The sequence below is a fragment of the Procambarus clarkii genome, chromosome 22 (assembly GCF_040958095.1).
Source record: "Procambarus clarkii isolate CNS0578487 chromosome 22, FALCON_Pclarkii_2.0, whole genome shotgun sequence".
Taxonomy (NCBI): domain Eukaryota; kingdom Metazoa; phylum Arthropoda; class Malacostraca; order Decapoda; family Cambaridae; genus Procambarus; species Procambarus clarkii.
In genome coordinates, this window is record NC_091171.1 from 35185646 (window position 1) to 35197935 (window position 12290).

Consider the following 12290-nt stretch of genomic DNA (forward strand, 5'->3'; position numbering starts at 1 on the left):
GAGGACGAGACTAATACGCAGCCCGTCCTCAGGCTGGGCTCGTCCAGGCGGCGGCGGCCCCAATGACGCTTTTCAACCGTTTTAACGAACAATTAATTCGTGTATAAAACTGTTTTTCATTCGTGAACGAGGGTTTGGTGGCTGAATTATCGAGCATTTGGGCCATTGTGTGTGAAGACGGCGGCTGGATTAACGAGCAATTAGCCCTTTGTTGACGACTTCGGCCTGCAAATGTGTTAACAACGGGAGGTCATAGACGGAGTAATTATTCAACTCGGGGTCACGGTGGAGCGATATATGACTCGAGTCCAAGCTATTGAGGTTTAGTCTGAAGGGCGTGGACGTCATTCCGGTGATATTGGTGTAGGTGAAAGTGTCCCTCGTGGCTCGTCAGTGACTCCATAGTACTAGGAGACGGAACTTTCCAGCGGCGAGTCTGCACGGTAAGAGATAACCCACTTCTTCATGTGTACTTTGTTTATGGTATGCCTTGTTGTAGACCGGTAGCCCTGGGGCAGGCAGGTAGCCCTGGGGCAAGGCAGGTAGCCCTGGGGTAGGCAGGTAGCCCTGGGGTAGGCAGGTAGCCCTGGGGTAGGCAGGTAGCCCTAGGGCAGGCAGGTAGCCCTGGGGCACTTGGGAAGCCCTGGGGCACTTCGGAAACCCTGGGGCACTTGGGAAGCCCTGGGGCAGGCAGGTAGCCCTGGGGCACTTGGGAAGCCCTGGGGCTCTTCGGAAACCCTGGGGCACTTGGGAAGCCCTGGGGCAGGCAGGTCGCCCTGGGGCAGGCAGGCAGGTAGCCCTGGGGCAGGCAGGTAGCCCTGGCGCAAGCAGGTAGCCCTGGGGCAAGGCAGGTAGCCCTGGGGTAGGTGGGTAGCCCTGGGGCAGGCAGGTATATCCCTGAGGAAGGCAGGTACTCTATAGGCTGCTTTGGAGGAGGGAAAGTAGCCTTAATTTTTCTTCACAGCCAGCTAGGTCTCTGACCAGGCCGCCTTGCTAGTGGTGTAGTCAACCAGGCTGTTGACCAGACCTACCAATTACATCCCGGTTGGTCAGGAGTCGTGTGGGGTTCGCCACATATCGAAAGCTGCAGTTCGAACACTTCAGGAGGCAAACAATACCTAATCTGTCATCGAAGGCAAAAGATCGCTGTCTTGAATCGTTTTAAATTATAGGGTTATTTTTACAATTTAGTGTACTTAATATAGCTTATTGGCTTATTGTACTTATTGTACTCGACATGGATAGTTTTCTGTAATGAATTTAGTGGCTCTTTAGCAAATGCAACAATGGCTGAAAATATAGAACTGAAACGTTCTTAAATTCTAAATAGAATTTTGCATAAAGCAAGTCTGAAGATATTCGCACGAAAAAAAATAAAAATAATAATCATATCAAAACTCTTTTATACGGGGCAAACTGAAAAGTCTTCTATAATTCAGAACAATTTCAGTAATAAAAGTTATATTAATAATCATAAATAATTAAACCCTAATAAAGTGAGTGTTGGTTTACGATAAACATAAATTATCTCCCTAAAAATTGCCATTGAATGTTTTTTTTTTGGAATTAATCAAGTTTGGCAAATTTACGTTAAGTAAGTTTATAATTTAAGAAACAAACTTGGTTATGTATGAACAATAATCTAATTTAGAACAGAATAGTTTATATACCGACAGTAAGGAGAGTGGACTTACGAGTCTTACGGACAAGCGTCAAAAATATATTTCTCAAAGTTTCAAATAGAAAAGGTTAGCATAAGTTTGAGAAAAAGAACTCATTTCTACGCACCTGTTTTAATAAGTAAACCAGACTTACAAATATCCTATTAACATCGATTGAAAATATACTTTGATATATATTTAATTGGTTGGTTTGTGAACGGGTAAACATACAGGCTAAGCGTTATTGCAGAAGTAGTAAGCACAGCGTATTATACCCGTACGTTTCTGTGTGCGGAAAATAAATGAACAGGTACTACTGATCCCCATAATAAAAATACAAATTCAAAGTGGAAAATATATTAGATAATACACAATATATAAATATCTATAATTCATATAAATGGTTGGAGATCAGAGTAGCTTCACCAAATTTTTCTCACTAATTACTGTTGGGTACGTGCCCGATTTGGGCGGATTATTATTAGCATCCATGAAAACTGACACTTGACAATGTTACAGTGACGTCCATGTTTGATTTGACTGCTTACCTATGGTTGGCTACACCACAAGCATTACCAACATCTAAGTGTATATAGATGTCAGCCAGGATGGAGACACGTGTGTGTACTCCCACACCATTTGTTTACTATTTTTCCAGGGGTATATTGTGACACTATCTAGGAGGAACACGAGATCTTCAGGGTTTTGGGCAATTAGAAAATGACGGTCTCTCTCTCTCTGCTGGACACGGTTATGGCAAGGCTCCTCTTGATGTCGTAACATCATTGTTTCTTGCATGCCTCCCCCTTGATGGTTCCACAGTGTAAATAATACAAGCCAAATATGCCAGCATACATCTTGTTGTAAATGTGGAAAATATTTATTATATTGCCCAGTAATGAAACATTTAGGGGGGGGGTCGCAGAGTATGACCCCCCCCCCCTACAAGCGTACTTCCCTAGCAACGCTAGTCTACACAGCCGATACCACGGTACTATGTTATAAGTTATTGTTGATTTTACTCTGTGGAGTTGGAGTTGGTTTATGAGATATTATTGAATGATTGTATAACTCTAATTTAGCGTTAGCTTATTAAGCTTATTGTATAAAGTGTTAGCTTACTAAGCTTATTGTATAAAGTGTTAGCTTACTAAGCTTATTATATAAAGTGTTAGCTTACTAAGCTTATTGTATAAGCATATTTGCCGACAAATTAGAGATTAAAATTCAGTAAGAATCATCCTGCCCGACTCGTTGGTGGAGGGAGGAGGCGCGATTGTTAACGTTTGGTGTACATACGCCAAGACTGCTCCGAGGCTCCCACCGCTAATGACACCATCCTCCCGGCAAGTATAAGAAATGTTGCCAGAACAAACGTAGAAATCTTAAAGAATAAAAAAAATGGTTAGTTTTTAGCAAGAAGTACAGGACCAGCCGGGCTATAGTGGATATGCAACCTGTCCTCCTACAAACAACGTCGTTTTTTCGCTCGTATGCGTTACATAAGGTCAAAAAATTTCATACTAGAAAATGGAAGCGGCTCACGAAAGTGACGTACTGTCCCGTTTTCTGTTTTGGGTCCTCTGGTAGGTTAGGAGAGGATGTTTTAAACAGACCGTTTTCTTGAAATTGGGCAACCTTAGGAGGAAGGGCTGGGATATGTGGCCCTGCGGGCCGCTCAAAGCAACAGCCCGTTGGACCAAGCTCTCACAAGTCAAGCCTGACCCCGGGCCTGTGCCAGGCTCGACTTGTGAAGCAGGATACACCATCGATCATTCGGAGTTGCAATAAGGCCAATGAAAATAAATAACCCAAATTGCACAGAGGCAAACCCGTGTTGATGCTCCTAGATGCCTTCCCAGTCAGCTCCAGTAGCTTCTTTCTTAATGTGTCTTCCGTGTTCCTGCTTGATATGCATGGAGCAGGTCACTGACCGAGAGTTAATTGGCCAGTGCAAGTGTAAGCCTCGAGTATGTTGTCCAGACCACACACTAGAAGGTGAAGGGACGACAGTTGTCATCCCTTTAATTTCTAGTGTGTGGTCTGCTCAACATACTTCAGCCACGTTATTGTGACTCCTCGTCTGCGTAAACCTCGAGTTTACATTTGAAGTCTTGAATAATCGTCACGCTGTCTGCGTATTTCTGCTTTGCGTATAATCACCTATCTGTGTCTGCAGGATCGCGCTCTTAGCTCCTGGACCCCTGCTTTTACAGCCTTCGGGTGTCTAATAAACCGAGACCAAACAATTTGTTAACACATTTCAAGGATGCATTCCATAACAGCTGGCTATTTCCCAGGTACCTAATTTAATGCTGGATGAACAAGTTTATCAGGTGAAAGGAAATACTGCCCAATCGTTTGACTCGCCCAGATATTGAACAATATTGATTGTTAAACACATGCCCCCCAAGCACCCTAGACCCATTAGTTATGTCTCTTATATTTAGAAGTTTCTAATAATCCATTCAATCTTCCGTTTTATCTGTTCTATAACTCGTAAACCCACTGTACACTTGTTGTTATTACAAGCAACAACCCACGAGTCTCGCTTATTATCTAGCTCTTGATCCCGCCCTAATTCCTATTCTATATCCTGAATAACAACCCCACTATTTAAGGCCTTTCGTATAGCATTCCTTGCCTTACTCTACCTTACACTATTATCCTCCCTCCTTCCCTTACTTTATTCATGCCTTACAGACCATAAAAAATAAACTTGCCCATGAAGCAACTCTGAAGCCCTCGCTACAACCCACTCTCCAACACATAGTAATTTATCTTGTAATCTACCGTACAATACTCTACAATAGTCTACTATTCACCTTGACTTTGAACTACTCACTTTAGTCTACTGCCTCTCCTGAGATACCCCTAAACTACTCCCTCAACAAACTAGTCTCCCGTCTTGCCATCCCCATTAGAGTTATTCCTCATGTAAACATGGTAAAAGTCAACATTTTTGTGAACGTTGCCAGAATAAATATCCTGTAGCAAGTTTTGGAGCTTCCTAATTACTCCTGGTTCACGCCTCTTGCATGTGGAGCAGATCTGCGTCATCTTCACGCGCTGGGGTGAGGCGTGTGAGGTCGGGAAGGCCGTTCCTTGACAGTGTAGGGTGGAGGAGACAGTTCCTTGGCAGTGTAGGGTGGAGGAGACAGTTCCTTGGCAGTGTAGGGTGGAGGAGACAGTTCCTTGGCAGTGTAGGGTGGAGGAGACAGTTCCTTGGCAGTGTAGGGTGGAGGAGACAGTTCCTTGGCAGTGTAGGGTGGAGGAGACAGTTCCTTGGCAGTGTAGGGTGGAGGAGATAGTTCCTTGGCAGTGTAGGGTGGAGGCGACAGTTCCTTGGCAGTGTAGGGTGGAGGCGACAGTTCCTTGGCAGTGTAGGGTGGAGGAGACAGTTCCTTGGCAGTGTAGGGTGGAGGCGACAGTTCCTTGGCAGTGTAGGGTGGAGGAGACAGTTCCTTGGCAGTGTAGGGTGGAGGAGACAGTTCCTTGGCAGTGTAGGGTGGAGGAGACAGTTCCTTGGCAGTGTAGGGTGGAGGAGACAGTTCCTTGGCAGTGTAGGGTGGAGGAGACAGTTCCTTGGCAGTGTAGGGTGGAGGAGACAGTTCCTTGGCAGTGTAGGGTGGAGGAGATAGTTCCTTGGCAGTGTAGGGTGGAGGCGACAGTTCCTTGGCAGTGTAGGGTGGAGGAGACAGTTCCTTGGCAGTGTAGGGTGGAGGAGATAGTTCCTTGGCAGTGTAGGGTGGAGGAGACAGTTCCTTGGCAGTGTAGGGTGGAGGAGATAGTTCCTTGGCAGTGTAGGGTGGAGGAGACAGTTCCTTGGCAGTGTAGGGTGGAGGAGACAGTTCCTTGACAGTGTAGGGTGGAGAAGACAGTTCCTTGGCAGTGTAGGGTGGAGGAAACAGTTCCTTGGCAGTGTAGGGTGGAGGAGACAGCTCCTTGACAGTGTAGGGTGGAGGAGACAGTTCCTTGGCAGTGTAGGGTGGAGGAGACAGTTCCTTGACAGTGTGGGTGGGTGGGGGATGGGGGAAGAATTGTGGAATTGAATCCACACTGTCAAATGCCTTGACAGTGTGGGAGGGCTGCCCCACAGAACACAAGAGTGTGACAACTTGACACCTGGTGGGCTGAGTTGCGAAGCATTTTAAATTTATTGCTAATGAAGACAGAGCCTCAAGGCCTGCAAAGCACTGAAGAAAGGGACATTAGACAAAGTACTGTAATACGCAATATTTAGCTGTGAGGGAATTTCAATATATTTGTGCAAGAGAATCACAATGATTCTCTCATTGTGATTTTGTCTTCATGCAAATTTAGATGATCACATTGATAAGTGAAAGAGAACATTGCCTACACAACTGGGTTCGATTCCCAAGACTAGGGAGAGTCTTGGGTTCGATTCTCTGTCAGGACGAAACGTTAAGGGTATCTGTCCTTACATCTGATGAGCCTATTAACCGGGAAATATATAAGTACCCATTAGATTGACAACTGATGTGAACTGCGTCCTGGGGAAGATCGTTTAAGAAACTGTTGTTGGATCATTCTTCACTCAAATAGAACATAAAGGTTTCTCTTTACTTTTGTTGTAATGGTTTCGGCAAATCCCTCTTCTGTCTAAAGATAAATGACGGCCATTTCATCCCCTAATGGATATCCAATTTACCAGTATCTCTTCCTGATTGCGAAGCACCCAATAACCTTTCAAAGATTAACTGCAAATCTATTTTATAGATTTTTTTGTCGCCCTTCTGGCGAATTAAAACTTGACCGCCTTGTTAAATTTGTTTTGTTTCAATTCTCATACCGCAGTGTCCTCCGGAATTTTTATAAAATCAAACTTTTATAAAGTTTTTTTGTTTGTTTTGTTTCTAACAAAATGTACTTCCCATGAAAGTTACTGGTTGAGGAGTGACCACACAAGAGGACCAGTGCTGGGCGTGACCCTCCTGCTTCTCCGCCACCCTCAACCTGACTATTATTCCCAAGATAATCAAAGGACTCATTGAAATTTTGGTGATTATACCGCACCACCAAAGCTACCGAGAACTACTGAACTATCCACGCTGATTTCCTCAGACTTGAGGCAGCATCGATTTTCACATGATCAGGGCATCTTAGAATGATGTAGGATGCCCTGGCCATTGCAAACCTTTTTGTTTTGCTATTCATGCCAGCTGCACCATATCATGCAGTTTCGAAAACAACAGTGATAAATGAAACAAATTATCGGATAACATAATAGACGAAGGATCGCTGGGTTGTTTCAAGCGTAGGTTAGACATGCATATGAGTCTGGTGGATATAAATATAGGAGCTGACTCGTATTTGGGACAATATACCTTCTGCTATTTCCTCTATTCTTATGTCCTAATATACAGCCTACACTCGTTAAAACAGTGAAATACTAATACAACAAAACACTAAGCCACTTATAAACCACTTCGAGGACGCGGTTTGTACCTACAGGATTATATAATGCGGATATATTATATATTATATACCTGTAATTCCCATTTTCTGAAAACAATTCAGTTGGTAGATATGCTAACTGGTTTTAGACAATGTAATAATTTAATCCTTCGTTATCATGAGAAAATAATGGTTTTATTTATATTTTTTCACTTTTGGCACACAAGTCCAAAGTATCATTGAAGGACTTAGTCATGATTAATAATTTGCTGTGCAGAACAAGAGTGCTATTTTACTGACTCGTGCGGTTAGTGAAGCAGTAGTGGAGATTCGGATCACTCACGCTACCCACTAGAAAACGACTGATTGATGAAGATTAAGCCACCCAAGAGGTGGCACGGGCAAGAATAGCCTGTTAGTAGTAGATTTTATTTGAGTGAATGTGATATTTGGTCGTGAAACTAGAAAACGCCTGGGCTCATGTTATTAATACTGAGAGTAGGTCCTTATCTCGCATAATACGATGATAACGCACAAGGAAAAATCAGTGACGAATCTGTGAATAAATACTGGGGCTGTAATATGGGATCGAACGCACATCCCTGATCACCCCCCGACAGTACGTCTGGCCGAGGTGGTGAAGTATGCAGAAGCGTTCCCATAGTCCAGCCTCACGTCACATGCGTCTAATGACCCTACCTACCCCCTGTGATCATGTCATATTCAAGTGCAATATGCTAGAGATTACAACCTCGTAGTAAATGATAATGTCTTAATTTACTCCCTGGTCCAAAAATTGGATGCATTTTTAATCCTAATAACAGGAATTTGGCAGAGAGAACGAACGCTAAATCTTATGTGCAGTAAGTGATGTCCAGGACGAGATTACCCCAGTTGTTGAGTGCCATAAATTCTACAGTTAATGAGACAGTGAGAGACGCCTCTGGCCTTGTTCGTCTTGGCACTGCCAAGAACCCTCCAAATCACTTGGTGTAGGATAACCTCCTCACCTGTATTACTTTGATATCAAAGTTAATAATAAATCGCATGGGTCTGCATTTTCTTAAATAATTAATGAGCTATTAACTAAAAGAATCAAAGGTTTTACAATTGTGTGAAACTCCCTTAAAGATTAACATGGTCACTCGTATGATTTATTGACGCGGAAGTGGACCTGTCAAGCCCTTAGAAAAACGATGAACATATGCGAGGAATTCAATATAGTTGGTGTTCAATGTGTAAATGAGCGTTAGTCACACGTAGACAGACTAACGGGAGGATGGCACTAATGTTGTTGATATCTTGTTCACTACACCTGTAGTCTGCCGTAGGTGGCGCACCTGTAGTCTGTCGCAGGTGGCGCATCTGTAGTCTGTCGCAGGTGGCGCACCTGTAGTCTGCCGTAGGTGGGACACCTGCAGTCTGCCGCAGGTGGCGCACCTGTAGTCTGCCGCAGGTGGCGCACCTGTTGTCTGCCGCAGGTGGCGCATCTGTAGTCTGCCGCAGGTGGCGCATCTGTAGTCTGCCGCAGGACTTTCACAGCCCGCAACAGCTGTATTTGGGCAGTAGACAGAGTGAGTGTGGCTTGCAGTGTGTTGCATGGCAGCATACGAGCCTGTGCAGTGTGGTGCTCACTGTGGTTGCCAGTACAGCACTCTTGACCCCTATCTTGCTCATCATCAATTCTCTTTGTCTCAAATGGGGAAACAGTCAATGCGATTTCGTTTAAATTAATTAAGCTAATCCTAATAAACTTTAACCCATTTGTGTCCATCATACCTGTTTAGTGCATTAGTGGATTGACGGTCCTTTTGTCCTCTTGCTTAGTGTCCCTAATTGTCCTTTGTTCCTCCTTAAGTAAGCCGAGGTCAATGAATCATTACTTAAGTGTCCAGCGCTTACTATGCTATTTATTAACCTCCTCCCCTTCCCCTTCTCCCCACTTACAGTGACAACTAAGAGGGTGAGACTATGCACTGTCCCTAACCGTGCACTAGCCAGCCACTAGGATGTTATGGGCTAGTTTCCTCCCTAGTTGCATTCCTGGTCCTTGATCCGGAAATATGCAGGTGGTGACAGCATTAATATCTGTCTAACTCGATGGTGTTGTGTGTATGTGTGTGTTGTTATATAAGCTGTATGAACGATATCTATTTTTTTCACAATATCTCTCTCTCTCTCTCTCTCTCTCTCTCTCTCTCTCTCTCTCTCTCTCTCTCTCTCTCTCTCTCTCTCTCTCTCTCTCTCTCTCTCTCTCTCTTTCTCTCTCCCTCTTTCTCTCTCTCTCTCTCCCTCTCCCTCTCCCTCTCTCTCTCTCTCTCTCCCTCTCCCTCTCTCTCTCTCTCTCCCTCTCCCTCTCCCTCTCCCTCTCCCTCCCTCTCTCTCTCTCTCTCTCTCTCTCTCTCTCTCTCTCTCTCTCTCTCTCTCTCTCTCTCTCTCTCTCTCTCTCTCTTCTCTTTGCACTATCTTTTACTCATCCTCACAGCTCCTCTCTTTCTCTGTTTCATCCTCTCCTTTTCTCAATATTTTCTCCCCCTTTCTCTCTCCCTCTCTCACTAAATCTCCATACCTCTCTCCCACTTTCTCATTCTATCTCTCCATCTCTTACTTTCTCTCCCTCAAGCTCTTCTCTCTCTCTCTTACTATAAGTATGCATGCTACATATGACAGTTGTTACATATTAAAGCAGAATTAGTTGAACCCACATTAATTCTGCATATTAAAGCAGAATTAGTTGAATCCATATTAATTCTACATATTAAAGCAGAATTAATTATACCGGTGAACAGTTCAAGTAAGCTTAACTTAAGCATAATTAAGCTTAAATAACACAGTTCAAAAATAAATTACAAAAACTCCTAATAACATTAGCTCGCGAAATCTCTCTCTCTCTCTATCGTCTAACTTTTAAGTAATTGTCAAGAGGAAATTGTCACCAAGCCGGGAAGACTGGTAACATTTTCTGAGTTGACAAATTTCTGGCCGGTAAATAGGAACCCAGGAGGGGGGGGGGACTAGTTATGGGGTTGTATCAGAGGGAGGGTCAGCAACTGGTCAAGGGGGAAACCTCGATGAACCTAAGGTATGAACCGCCTGTCCCGCGACAACGAGAATTTTATATATTAATCAATGTGTGAAACAATGCAATTATAGCTGCTAACGCGTCCAACACAGGTGGCTTGATATACAAACTAAAATGACAATCATAGGTAAATCGGTTAAGGGTATAATAAGTGTCACACGCTTATACAGACAATTTATATGCTACGCAAGAACTATAGTCTGCGCTTGGAACAATCGAGCGTCCGAGAGCGTGTCATGTTTTCTGGTAATTTTGTTCCATATTTAAAGAACCCTGTTTCTACGTCTGTATTTATCCAGGTCTTTCCTGGATCTAAACTTCTCCAGCGTTGTACCATTACTTAGTTACATGTTGCGAATTACAAGTGTGTGGAAATTATACTAAATATAACGCATAATCGTGGTTAATGTAACCAAATGTTGCTATATTACCATGTCAACACGAGTGACTACCTCTCTAAGATGTCAAACCTGCCACTCCTGTACACACATGAATGAGTTCAGAGGGTTCAACTTCTCAAGGGTGTAGGTGGGGTGAAATGTTTGTTTACATAATAGTGGTGTATGTGGCACCTGTCTCTTCCACATAACCAGGGTCAACACGGAGAAATAAATAATCGTTTGAATTTAAACAAACAACGAGATTTTTTGTTTATCTGACTGCTCCTCATTTCCTTTTGGAACTGTTGGGCCCCAGAATGGCACCAGAGGTGTAGGTACACTATTATGGAAACATTTTACAAATACATTGATATATTTTTTACTTGAAGATCGCGGAGCCGTACCGAATGCTGGTGTGAAGGGTGGTAGTGTTGTGGTACTCTCGTTCTTGACGAGGGTAACGTCTAGACCAACTAGATTCCTTTTTGTTCATTTCATTTCTTTATTATGCACCCCATACCTATAACCGTCCCAAACGATCTTGCTGTGTTCCTTATTGAACGGTTCTAGAAATCACTATCGGAAAGGGTTTCAGTGGCACATAATGGGTTCTGGAACTGAACCTCATAGTTCGTTTAGCTAAGCAAATGACAATCTTGTGAAGCTAGTTACACAATTGTTAATGTTACATACACATGTACATATATATATATATATATATATATATATATATATATATATATATATATATATATATATATATATATATATATATATATATATATATATATATATATATATATTATATCAATGTACACAAATACATATACTTATCAATAATCTTTTTATATCACAAGTGATTCAACAAGATGCTCACAAGTCAATCTACAAGGCACTTTAAATCTATGGTGAGTCACACAGTTGCTCCACACCCACCCAACTGGGCGACAGCTTTACAGTCATGTGCCTGCTGCACCTACATTAAACAAATTGAATACTTCCCCAATTTCAGTACATCATTATGAATGAAGTACTTGCACATTTCTTGGACTCCATTGATGGTGTTGTCTCCGAATTCCGCGATATTTTCACATTCCATTATATAATGATGGAATTGATGGTATGTGAATTGTTCTGCTGACAAAGTTTACATTTAGTCAAATCTACATCAGCAGATGTTACAAACTTTTCACGTAAAGTTTGTAAAGTAAAGAAAACCAATCTCTTGAGATAAAATAACTAGCTAAGTAAGCTAGTTATTTTATTTAGCTAGTTATTTTAGTTATTGACTAAAGCTAAGTTAACCTAATATCAGAGCGTGATATTAGGATCGATCCTCTGTAATATTTAGCTTAGTGTCAACAAGAGGCCAAAACCCACAACATTAATCTGGGATCAGTGAAAACACAGTTTCCACACGTCTGGCGCCAGCCAGATATGTATATATGTGTGTGTATATTTATGTATATGTATCCCAGGAGCTGGCAGTGTCTCCCGGTACCTCCACAAAAATATCAACATGTTAAATCTCTGGAAGAAAATATATAATGAACATGAAGAATCAGTGAAAAGGATTACCTTGATTTCCTTTTTGAGAGCCGTGGATGTGTGTGGGCTTGAGGAACATTACTAAGGGCTTGAGGAACATTGCTAAGGGCTTGAGGAACATTGCTAAGGGCTTGAGGAACATTGCTAAGGGCTTGAGGAACATTGCTAAGGGCTTGAGGAACATTGCTAAGGGCTTGAGGA